We start from the raw sequence: 12,970 nt of genomic DNA on the forward strand, positions 1-12,970 counted from the left end.
AAAGGGTAGGTCTACATAAGCGATTAACTTATCAGTAATGGAGCTGCTATAACCCTTGCTGGGCCCTAGCTACTCCTGGTGTTCAGAAAATTATGGGATACTCAAAACCCTTCAAATACCTATTGTGTGCATATTTTATTGCATAAATCACAGGTGTCAGAGTAAAACACATTCAATGAATTACTTCCTACCACTAACACAAAGATTATTTTCAAAATCAAAAATCATGTTTCCTCAAGAATACAAACTTTTCCTGACAAATCTCCAGTGCCAAATGTGGTTTCCATTTGCTTGGTTGGGGATTTATTTGACTGTGCCAAAGTTCAGGTGTGCCAGCTCTTTGTAATAAGCCATTTGGATGAAAGCTTGCCAGCTCAAAGGATCCTGATGTATTTTATTGCTGCCTTTTAAGATTATTGTTCCAAAATACCAAGTCTAATTTTGAAATCAATTAGCCATTCGGTCTGATGAGGTGTTGGCCCAGTTCAGGTTCACACCCGCTGTCCGCAGGTTATTGTTCACTTGAGTCAGGTCCTTAGTATCGCGCTGTTCCCCCGCATCTGGCGGACATATGTTTGATGTCCTAGCAGAATGAGCTGATGGTTTAAATAGCAAAGCCTAACGAAGAAAGCTTTGTACATTAGCTGCCGTTAGTTGGGCAAACAACTTTTTTTTTATAATACTCTTTAAAAAAGAGAGAGAGAGAAAAGCAGAAAAGAGGCTTTCATATTTTATTATTTTTTTTCTGTGATCTCAAGTCTTCAAAATAAATGGTAGACTGAACACAGAGAATGAAAAAAAAAAAAAAAAGAATCAAGGTGTCCATTACCTATTACTAATGGATGTAGTTCTCTTCTCTCCAGTCCCTCCTACATCCAGACTAGAAGTGTAATATCTTTCCCAGAATTTTGCTTCCAAAAGAGGGCTGGATCTTTCTCTCACAGTCAATCAGCATTTGTGAAGGTGCAAATTCTGCTTGGCAGGGGCTGTGCTTCTGGGAACACTGGCAGCCATCCAGAGCGCCACCCAGGCTGTTCAAAAGAAGTGGCAGATAGTAAAACATAAAGCCAAACTACCCCCTTCCTCAGGTTCCCCAACTTACTGGCTGCTTAACGCTTTGGTAGAAAAGGAGGTCTGACTTGTCCTTTCTCAGGATGTCATGAATTCTTCTTCAAGTGGATTCATTGCAAAGGTTCTACATGGAGCTAAACAGAAACTGGATAGAGGCGTGGGGTGGGGGTCGGTGCCCTCTGTGAATTCTTTTATAGACAAGTTCATTGTTGTTTTGTTTTTATAGCCAAGAATGTATTCTTTTGCAAAGTCTGTAACAAAGACAGTTATAATGTAAAACGAAGTTAATTCAGTATGTTCTTTACACTAGAACTAGTAAAGATTTACTGGACAACAGTGACCAAATCATATGTGAGACTAGGTGTAACTTATAGCCCATATTCTCTTCCAGGAACTGAAGAAGGCCACTGAGTTGCACATTCATTATTTCCTTTGTCTTCAAGGAAGCTCAGTAGTTGTCATGCATTCAATCAGCAAATATTTAGTGAATGTCTGCCATTTGTGAGACACTGGAAAAGTTATGAAGATTAAAAGAGATGTGCCTTCAACCTCATTTCATGAAGTTAACAATCTTAAAGCACAAAGGATGTTAAAGAAATACAATTAAGAGTAGTAGTAATAAAAAAAAGAGTAGTAGTAATAATAATAATAAGGATTAGAATTCAAGCCTAAAAATGACAAAAATGAGGGAAAGAACTACCAGTTACATGTTGCAATTGCTATTTAAAATTTGAATACTCAAATTTTATTAAAATCAAGCGGGGTGTGTTGGTTCAAACCTGTAATCCAGGCTAAGCCAGGAAGTGTGAGGCCAACGGAGACTACATGGTAAGACCTGGTCTCAAACAAACAATTTTTGAAACTTATATGTACATGTTGATAGGACAATGTCAAATGTTCCACAAATACAGCCTCATAAATTTTTTCTAGGGCATTTTAACCAAGTATTAAAAAGTCCATTCCAAACCCATTCCCACTCACTTACTTCATAAACACATCACTGAACAATACATTATCAAATGCAATCTTTATCTTCAATTTCCATAAAGTAACTACTGAATAAGATAACAAAGATAGAGCAGTTAAGTAACACATCTTTACCAGGTAAATAAAATTTGAGATGAAATGAAGATAACATTTGATTCCAGGGTCTATGTTATTTCTAGTATTTCTGATTATCTCTTAATCCTCAACCAACCCCTTCATAAATAAGTGATGAAAAACTGTTTTCACTATCATTGAGTGTGTTGATCAGATACTTTTCAAATATGTTGCTAATATGTTTTTAATAGTTATCACTATTAAAAAATTGATCTTTTCATGTGTGGTCAAATCTAAATAATGGACATGTTCTCCAGTGTCTATCTATCACCTTTGTATACAAGGGAACAGTGCAAATAACTGTGTTGAACCTAAGTCTTTAGCTCCTGGATGAGAAAATCAGACTCTAAGAAGTGAGTTGGTTTTCCTTCCCTAAAATGGAAGGAAAAGGAACTGAAGGAGGGGTTTGTGGCCTTTGGAATAGTTGGAATTAATCAAGTTTGCTACTCTAGCTGAAAATGTGTTGGTGCTATGATTATTTTGATCCCTCCCTGGGGGATATTTTTCCTCAATATTATAAAAGAAATTTTAAAAAGATAGTGATTTAAAGGGGAGATTATTATACAGAACCATACACTGTGACATTGATTCCTGTTCCTTAAAATTTCTTCATCAAAGAAATACACCTTGTGGTTGATGTTACAATAATAAAGCATGCCTTACTTAATCTTTCCAAAAACAAAGGTGACTAACTTGTACCAGAGCACCAAAGAAGGCTTAAGTTTGTAACTACCACTAAAAGTTACTGCCATTAGAAATTACTGCTGCTGTAAGTTGCTGGCTGAATAACAGACTACCAGAATGGATGGCAGATTTAAAAGAGCTTATTCTTTCCTCAAACATGGACCAAAGCCAATTTTTATTATGGAAATTTCTGTGACTTTAATTTTGTCCTTACCCACCAGCAGAACCTCTGTTTCAAATGCAAGAAGATTCTTGGTACATTAAAAACATGACTATTGGTGCTAATATACTTTTTTTCTTCAATACAAACAAAGACATATGGGTCATATAAAAAGGGATGTGTTTCATAATTTTCAACATGTGACTCCTTATTGCAAAGGTAAATGAAGTTGGGGAGTGAGTAATAATGTTGCTTGTTCTTGTTGATGAGATTATTTTCACAGTAATATGCAGCTGTCAATCTTTTCAAGCCCAGCCATCCCATCTTGTGCTTTCTATTTCTCTATATCACAGTTATTTTTTCCAGCATCACCAGTTAGCCATCTTGCCCATTTTTAATCACCAACATAATAATTTTAAACTTCACATTGGCTAGACATAAGCAAATCACAATGAAGCCACACACCCCAAATACTGCAACCTATGACAAACCATGTTTGGTAGACAGAAAAGTATATGACAATCAGTCAGGATCCAATGTTTCAGAAAAAAACAAATCAACATGAGAGCATATATATATATATATATATATATATATATGTAATTCTCACTTGGTAAAAGATGCCAAGATAAAGATATGAAGGTTTCCTTACTTTCCTATTGATGCTCTAATTTTCTTGCAGCTTAATTTAAGTTCACAGATTCATGGTAGAGAGGAACATTTTGCTCTCAGTAATTATGGAGTGCAAATGAAATTTTATGTAATTTCTGCAATCATCCTATTGAATAAAAACTTGTCATTCTGATGATTGATATGTAAACCTCTTTTTTTTGTTGTCGGTCATGGGGCTTAAACTCCAGGTATGGGCACTGTCCCTGAGGTCTTTTGCTCAAGTCTAGAGCTCTACCTCTTTAAGCAACCGTGTCACTTCTGGTTTTCTGGTGATTGATTGGAGGTAAGAGTCTCAGGCCCTTTCCTGTCCTGGCTGATTTTGAACCATGATTCTCAGATCTCAGACTCCTTAGTAGCTAAGCATGAGCACTAGCACCTAGTTATATCAACCGTTTTAAAAATTGTATTCCACGTTTAAAAACTGAATCAGAAAAAATAATAAAATCCTTTATTTTTATAAAACAATGAAAATCCTCTTAAAAATGACTAAACTTTTTCATTTATTTATTTTTCAACACTTTTCAAAATGTCTACTTATACATCCTAACAAAGCTGGGGTAGTAGAGGGTACTTTGTGAATATAACTGAGTCTACATTGCTGGAAAAATGTAGTAAAACATGGATTTCCTAAAAATTTTCACTTTAAATTATAAAAATAATAAGTATGCAGTGTAGGAATGTTATAGAAACATGTAAAGAAGATGTATATCAACAAAAATCCAAGATTAATACTAAACCTAGGCTAATAAGTTGAAATAATTTGATGTAGTGTTTAAAATTTGAATCAGTGTACATAGCATTTTGTATCCTCATCTTCTTAAGAGAAATTTTGTATATTTTTAAGATATGATTTATAATGAGTGCAAAGTATTGCATTCATGTATGTATTAAATTTATTCCACTCATCTTTTATTATTGAGCTTTAAGGTTTTTTTTTCCTTTTTTCTATTAAAAATAAAGCTGTGATGACTATCCTCATACATAAATCTTAGTGTATATCTCTAAATTAGTTCCATATGATTAATTCCCATACATAGAACTTCTGTACCATTGTTTGCAGACATTTTCAAGAGGTTTGTTTCATATTGGCCACTTATCTCTTATCTTTTTTTATTTTTTCTGGTTGTGGGGGCTGAACTCTGGACCTGGGTGCTGTCTCTCAGCTCTTCAGCTCAAGGCTAGCACTCTACCACTAGAGCCACAGCGCCACTTCCAGCTTTTTCTGCTTAGTGGTGCTAAGGAATCAAACCCAGGGCCTCATGCAAGTAAGACAAGTGCTCTACCACTGAGCCACCTTCCCAGCCCCGGCAACTTATCTTTTTAAAGATTCGTATTTCCATATTGGCAACTTATCTTTTCAAAAGGCTCTAATTTCTTTTTTCTACCTGCAGAGTATGAGAGTATGTTAAGTATTGTCATTTGATTTTTTTTGCATTTTTTTCTGAAAGGAAATGACAACTGATCATTTTGTTTGAATTTTCATTTCTTAAATTAGATATGAAGTTGAATGCTTTGACCATATTGAGTTTTTATAATTAGTTTCTTCTTATTTCTTACATATAATCTTAGTGGTATGTTTGTCATTTTATTTGTTGATAGGATTTCCTTTTTAGAATATTTTCCATTAATTTGTATTTTCTTCATGACTCATAATGATTTCTTTTTACTATCCTAAATATTATTACAATTGAACCGTGCAAACGCTTTAGGTGGTTAAATCATGATGCAACTTGATGGAAGAATATAATATGTTCTGTTTCCTGGAATTCTGGTTGATTATTTAAAATCAATAACACCACACTTTACTATGGTAACTGTATAACATCTTTTCATTATGTTAAAGTCTTCTCTCAAAATGATGGAAAGAATGGCACTGATCAAGCTGCATTGGACTCAAACTGACATATTGAATTGAAAACTTTTTGCACAACTACTTGAAGAAAATTTTTTAAAAAGAACTGAAAGATTAAAATTTAAAAAGTTTTCTCCTGAGTCCTGTTATTATTGATTTTTAAACTTGTCTTGGACTTATACACTGTATACTTAAAAATAGTTCCTTGCAAATTACTTTTGAGGTTTTCATTCAAAGCCTATACCTTTCATCTCTTCATCCAGGGTTCTTAGACTAAGAAAAGGTTAAGCTGAAAAGGTTTTAAATTGTTTTGTCCTTATATGTTAGCTTCTAAACTTTTAGAAACACTTCCTAAACTTTAAAATATACTTTCTCTCCTGCTGCATCTTTTTAATAACTCCGAGTAAAAGGGGAACTAAAAGTCAGAGTTGGTGTGAGAAACAGACCAAAGGATATGTAGAATGCTTTGTCCCCCCCCCCTTTAATATTTATCCATGCAACCTGTCCTTCCCTTTTCTGATTAGGACAAAATTCACAAACAATCCAAGTTGTTGGATATAGAAAAAAAATGCTGGTACATAGATACTTAAATGTTGTTTGTGCACAAAGAGGGTTTATTTTCACAGTTCATTTATATCTGGAGATGTGTTTGCAGTTGCAGATGCTGCCTAAAGAAGTAATACAGGCACCTTTCTGAGCACACTTGTGTGTAAATACAGTTTATTTCACTTGAAGCTGCCCCCATGACTGATGGAAATTGTAGTAAAACTTCCACCTGGGTTGTCAACTACGGGAACTTTTCTTATTTATTTTTATTTGTCACAGCAGGTTAAGCTCACAAAGTCCAGGTGTTACATGGCTTTAAATCTGGACACAGGCACAGGAAGAGTCTATAGAAGGTAGTTTATTTAGGATCCCTAAACATGAAGGGACTTAAAGAAGTGGATTTTGTCCAGCTCTGTGAGTGAGGGTATAAATTCAATATACAATGACCAGAAATAGAAGAACATAAAAGTAACACCAATAGAACACAAGTCTATTGCATGTGTTAGGATAGCTCTCCACAGTGAGAGACGTAGGAAAACAGAGAAGCAGCAGCTCATTTTGCTAATTCACCTGTGTACAAATTACCTGGCTGTGACTCTCCTCCTATCGGTCGTTCTGGTTTTATATGAATATGACTTCCATAATGAGCAACTAGGTTATTTCCCCTTATTTAAACATAACCTGTTATAAATCTTAATCTTTCATTTTTCATCTTTATTCCATGTTTGTGTTTTAAACTTCATTCTCAAGACTCTGATGTACATGTACTTAGAAAACACATTGTCTTCACAATGATTATTTTATTTTTTCCTCCTCTGTGTGCAAATGGCTTTATCCAAGTTAATATGGTAATTTTTGATTAGTATGATAATCCCCTGTTCAGTAATTGAAAAATGCATAATTAATTTAATTAGCCTGTCATAGTGGCTGTATTTTCTCTGTTTCCTTCCTTAACACAGGCAAAAATAAAATTATCTCCTTTCCTTTGCTTCCACATCTAACAGAAAGCCATACTACCCAGTCCAATACTTTCGCTAAGGGGGTCCCAATTAATGCACAAGTAATTCTAGTTGATTTTTGTATGTTATTCTAATTTTCATCACACTGTACTCATGTTTCAATACTTTCGTATTCCATAAGCTGTCAGTTTGTGATACATTCCAGTTATAAGAGACTTTAGTTGACTCTGGTAGAATGTATATAAGTACATGTATCAAATTGACCCATCTGGATAGCACAAAATTCCCAGACAAGCCTGTTTGAACTGAGCCACTTACGTGGTCTGTTGTAATAGTTTACTCTGTCCTGTTTTACATTTATATCTGACATTTGCTTTCCACTTCCTGTATATCAATTTGAGAATATTAAGAACCCTTTTTTTCCAAATTACCCCTGTCAGCGAGAAGTATATTTACCAATCCACTCTATATCCATCCAAAATTGGAAAGGTTAAAAACAGATAAAACTCTAAATTCCAGAGTAGGGATGATCAAGGTGTCATAATATAATTACTAATTTCAAAACAACACTAGCCAAATAATGCATCGTTATTTTTTCAAACAAACTACTTGATATTCAGATAAGAACTGATTAAAAACATCCTGGATTAGGAAAATTAATGTTCAAGTAATTTTGCCTTAGAGCTCTTTTCTTAGATCCTTTCAGAAAAATTTTACAAATGAAAAGCAAGGGGAAATTCAGCAAGTCCGTATACGAAAGTGGTAAAAAAATTATGTGAAAATAGCAATTTCACCTAACTAGTTATTACTATAAAAATTCTATAACTGACCAGTTAATGGTTTCCTTCAAAACTATGTTTTATTTGTCCCTTTGCCTTATACACCATTTCATAGTAGGATGTAAAACAAATTATTTTTAAATGAATGGATGGCTATTACCTTGTATTCTACAAAGTAGTTCATTATCCCTATCTACCTTTTCCTCACCTTTGTTTTAATAATAAAATATAGTGAAAAGTTGAAAAAGTATGAATATTTGTTTTCTGCTATAACTATTTAACATCTGCTTGGCCTTGAATGTGTCATTAAGTCTTTTTATTCTTCAGTTTTCTTTTTCTGATAATAATATCTTTTTGTAAGCATGGCTGTGTCACTGTATAGCCATAATGAAAGCAATTTACACTTCAAAACCACAGTATAACTGTAAGATAGAGATCACTTAAACTTCAAGACCTTTTTTTCTTCTTCCTCTTTTTATGTCTTACAGTTTTTGTTTCAGTGTAACTGAAATTGAGGGAGGCTTCCATGATCTGTGGGGTACATATCTGATTTTGTATTCCTAGTCTTTGAGGTTCTTAATTTCCTAAAAGTGCTTTGTGGTATGTATTATTGAGGGACAGTTAAATTGGAAGCATTTAACTTTGAAAATGTTGAGGATGCTTTTTATGATTCTTTGGGGGCAGGAATGAGGGTGAGGGATGGAACTAACCTGAGTGTTTCATAAAAACTATGGTTTAGAATTAATGTCTAGATCATTTCTTTCTCCCTGCCAACTTGCCCTACCTTGATCCCACCCCCAACACTTCTGTGGGCCGAACAGAAAGTCGTATTGACCACTCACTTTGTCAAATCATCTATCATTTCCCTGGCAAGTTAAATTGGCCAATGCGGACGATGAATTGGGTCGAAGGCAGTTATTTCTCTTTGAAGCTCCAGGCATTTGCTTCCAAATAAAGTGACCGAATTAGTGAGTCCCCGTGTAATTTATGATTTTTCATTTACTTGACTTATTTCCATGATGATTGGAGATTAGTCCATTTTAAAGAAGACAAGAGAAATTGGGTTTAAGAGACATTAAAACTAGACCAAAAAAAGCATACTGAGATCAAGTAGTTCAAAGTGATGGTGACAGATTGTCCTTACCTTTTGCCCCATTCAAAAAAGAGAAAAACACCCCCCCCTTCTTTTTTTCGAACTCATAGCCTCAAGGTAGTTTTATTTTAATATTATACCTTCAGGGATTAAAATATGAATTTTATATAAATTTTGAAGTCACAGTTAAACTCTTGCCTATATGGAGTTGATAGTTTAAAATGGGAAAAACTCTCTGTGTTTATAGTTGGAGGTGCGCCCGCTTGGGGATTAGGTCTGGACGCTGTAGTGATGTCACTGGATTAAAGTTAGGAAGATACATTTTGGTAAGACTGAAACCAATGCCAAATTCATGACTCCAGAATTTATGATTGAACTCTAGACTGCCTACAAATTCATGACTTCTAAATTTATGATCGAACTCATGACTTTCCAGCCTACAGATTTAAGTGCATTCAATAATAAATAAAATTCAGAGAACATCAATGTGCATTACTGTTTAAAACACTGACCCAGGAACAGCCAAAGCAATGGCTTTGAGTCTTGGCTAAGAGTAGGGGTGGGGGGCAGGGAGGAGGGTACCATTTAAAATATTAATGTTGATAAAATGACACAGATTATGAGGAAAGAGAGCAAAAGAAGGGTTAATATGATGAAAATATAATATATATATATATATATGTGAAATGCCATAGCGAAATTGCTTTGTGCTACTTATATATGGTAGAAAAAACTAATGATAGCAAGGTACAAGATGCTCTGATGGAGGGTAGACACCAAGGAGAGTGAATGTGGTCAAAGTATTTTATAGGAATATAGGAACATAGAAAAAAAATGGTCAAAATTGTTTTAGGCAGTGATAAGTGGAGATGGAGCAGAGTACACTGTGTGCGTGGGCAGAAATTTTGCAATGAAATCCCCTGTACAACTAATATATGCTAATACATTAGAAGAAGTAATAAGAAATCTTTTAAAAATCATAAAAATTAAGATCAGAGGCACTATATGTCACAACCCATTATGTATCATAACCATCTGATAATTCTGACATTTTTTTGTTTGAATTTATCTTCTAAACTTTACTCTCTTTTTGTCTTAAATCTCAAAGGATGGTAATAAGATGGTTCCCCATTGGGGGAAAAATTGCATTTATCCCTTACCCTATTCCCAAGGATTGTTTTCTTGGTGTTTTTGTTTTTTTTTTTTTTTGTCTTAGAATTTCAAGTCAAATGCTGAAGCAATGCCAGATAGCAGGATTAAAAAAAATCAGTCCTCCAGATGTTTTATCTATGTATAACAAATAGATTTATATTGGCCTTTCAAGGCCTTTCATTGTTTGATCCAGCATATATGTTCCTTTATACTTCCCTCCTATCCAAATAATCATTTTATAGCTCAACAAATCTGTAAAAAGTTATCATTCTGTCTCCCCCATTTCTTAATTCTAATTCCTTTGTCCCAAACTGCTTTCAGTTATTTATTAAGAAGTTCATCCCTCATCTCTGACTTGCAGCATGACAGAATTGAGGCCTTTGTTCCATACTGCTTCCCAGATGAATGTGTGCATATATATATGAAGAACCTGGGCTGCTGCGCTGTCTACAAGCCTGTGCTCCTTTATAGCTAGCATATGAAGAACATTTAATACTATCTATTTAAAAAGTTCCATTTAAAAGTAAAACATTGGCTGACCATCCTAGAATTTTGCTTATTTATTTTTTATAAGAGTACGAATTTCAGATAATTTTGCCAGATCATTCTCTCTCCATTTGTCACATATAGTATTCAATTTCCATTTTTGAAAATGGGACTAGGTAACGATAGTATGAGTAGGGTTGGGAAAGATGGGAGGAGAAAGATGGAAGGGGTGACATTGATCAAGATCTGATGTACTCATAAATTGATATGTTAAATTAAAACACCTTTGCACAGCTGCTTAGACATAACAATAAAGAAAAAATAATAAAAGAAATTTTTTCAGATCTTATAGAAACCTTTTTCAGTGTGTATTTTAAATAATATTATAAGGCAAACTAATATCTATATTTAAGGTATGTAATTGATAAGCCAACAAGAAAATAATTCATAGTCTTTCATTTAATGATTTTTCAAATGGAATTATTTTTCCCACAATTATGGCTATAAGTTTTCAGGAGAAATACTATTTATTAATTCTACAATCAATATTAACCAAGATTCTAAGCAAGTTCATGTATCAATATTCATATAGATAAGAAAATGAACCTAATTGGAACTTCTTTAACATTTTTAACATTTTAACCATTGAAATTACTATTATTATATCTATACTGTCTTTTGCATCATCAAAATCAACGAAGTCATTTAATTTCCCACAAGTCATTCTAATTCTCAATTCTCCTCCTACCTACTGCTCACTGTGAGCATTGGTTTAGTCCTTTTCTCTGATCTTTCTTCCTATAGGCTACCATTTTATAAGGTCTTATTCTGACTACTATAACAAAATGCCATAAACTGGGAGATTTCTAAACAATAGAAATTTATTCTCCAAATAAATACACTTTAATTAGTTCTGAAGATTAGGAAGCTCAAATCAAGGCCACAGCACATTCAGTTACAGGTGAGTTCAGAATTAAATTTAATCTCATACCATAATTTAACAATTTTGCACAAAATAAAGCTTCCGTTGTAATTTTTCACAGTTGATTTCCACAAACAAAAACAACTAGAATGAACTTTCTATTAGCCAGATCTAATTCCAATTGGGAAGATTGGGGTGGAGAAAGAAGATTGTAGCTAAATTTCTTCCATTATCCACCTTCTGAACTGATAGCTTGTGTAGACACACCCTGCTGGTGTGGAATGTGAAGAACTGATTTATCAATTTATCCCTGTTGGAAGAAATCACTTACTGCAGATTTCCATATGCTCATTGTCTCTTTTCTAGCTAGCTGTTGAGACTGCACTCTGTCTCTTGGTTTTCTGTGATTCCTCTATCTATAAAATCATGATGACATTCAAGATTGATCTTGAGTGCTAGGTTTAATACATTCTCAGGCCTCATCTTCCACTTGGCCTTTTGCCTGCGAAGCTTGGAATAGTCACCACTCCTGAAAAACACACTGTCAGAAATTTTTTAATAAGTTTTTTTTTTTTTTTTTTTTTGTCGGTCGTGGGGCTTGAACTCTGGGCCTGGGCGTTGTCCCTTAGCTCTTCAGCTCAAGGCGAGCGCTCTACCACTTGAGCTACAGCGCCACTTCCGGTTTTCTGGTGGTTTTATTGGAGATAGGAGTCTCACGGTCTCTCCTGCCCGGGCTGGCTTTGAACCTTGATCCTCAGATCTCAGCCTCCTGAGTAGCTAGGATTACAGGCGTGAGCCACCAGCGCCCGGCTTTTAATAAGTTTTTTTATTGTGAAAATACCGTACAGAGGGGTTACAATTACATGAGCAAGGTAATGAGTACATTTCTTATCACGCATTGTAGCGTCCTCCTTTGTTTTTCCCCTACCATCCCTTCCCTCCCACCTCCACAACTACGCTCCCTCCCTGCCCCCTGCCTAAATTATAAACTTCGTTTTTCAACATAGTGTCTTGTACATCTCATTGTTGCAATGGGTTTTTTCCCTTCCCCTCCCCAAATTATACCAACATCAAATACAGTGAAAACAGGGGTTATACTATGGGGGAGGGACATAAAGAGCAACAAAAAAATCACATGGTACCTTATAAATACATTAGAAATAATAGCAAGAAAGAAAAAACCACCTATGTCACTATCTTGGGGTTCATTTCCCTTAACTTCATCTTATCTGGTCATATGTATATAGCTTTTGACTTTTTCTACTTATCCCAGACATATACTAGTTATTGCAAATAAGGGAAACCATGGGACCTATGTTTCTTTAGGCCTGGCTTATTTCAGTTAATATAATTTTTTCCAAGTCTTTCCATTTCCTAACAAATGGGGCAATGCCATTCTTTCTGATGGAAGAATAGAATTCCAATATATCCATTCATCTACTGAGGGCCATCTGAGTTGGTTCCATATCTTAGCTATGGTGCACAAAATGCTG

Source organism: Dipodomys merriami, unplaced genomic scaffold (assembly GCF_024711535.1).
Source record: "Dipodomys merriami isolate MVZ:Mamm:240054 unplaced genomic scaffold, mDipMer1.0.p SCAF_12, whole genome shotgun sequence".
Lineage (NCBI taxonomy): Eukaryota > Metazoa > Chordata > Mammalia > Rodentia > Heteromyidae > Dipodomys > Dipodomys merriami.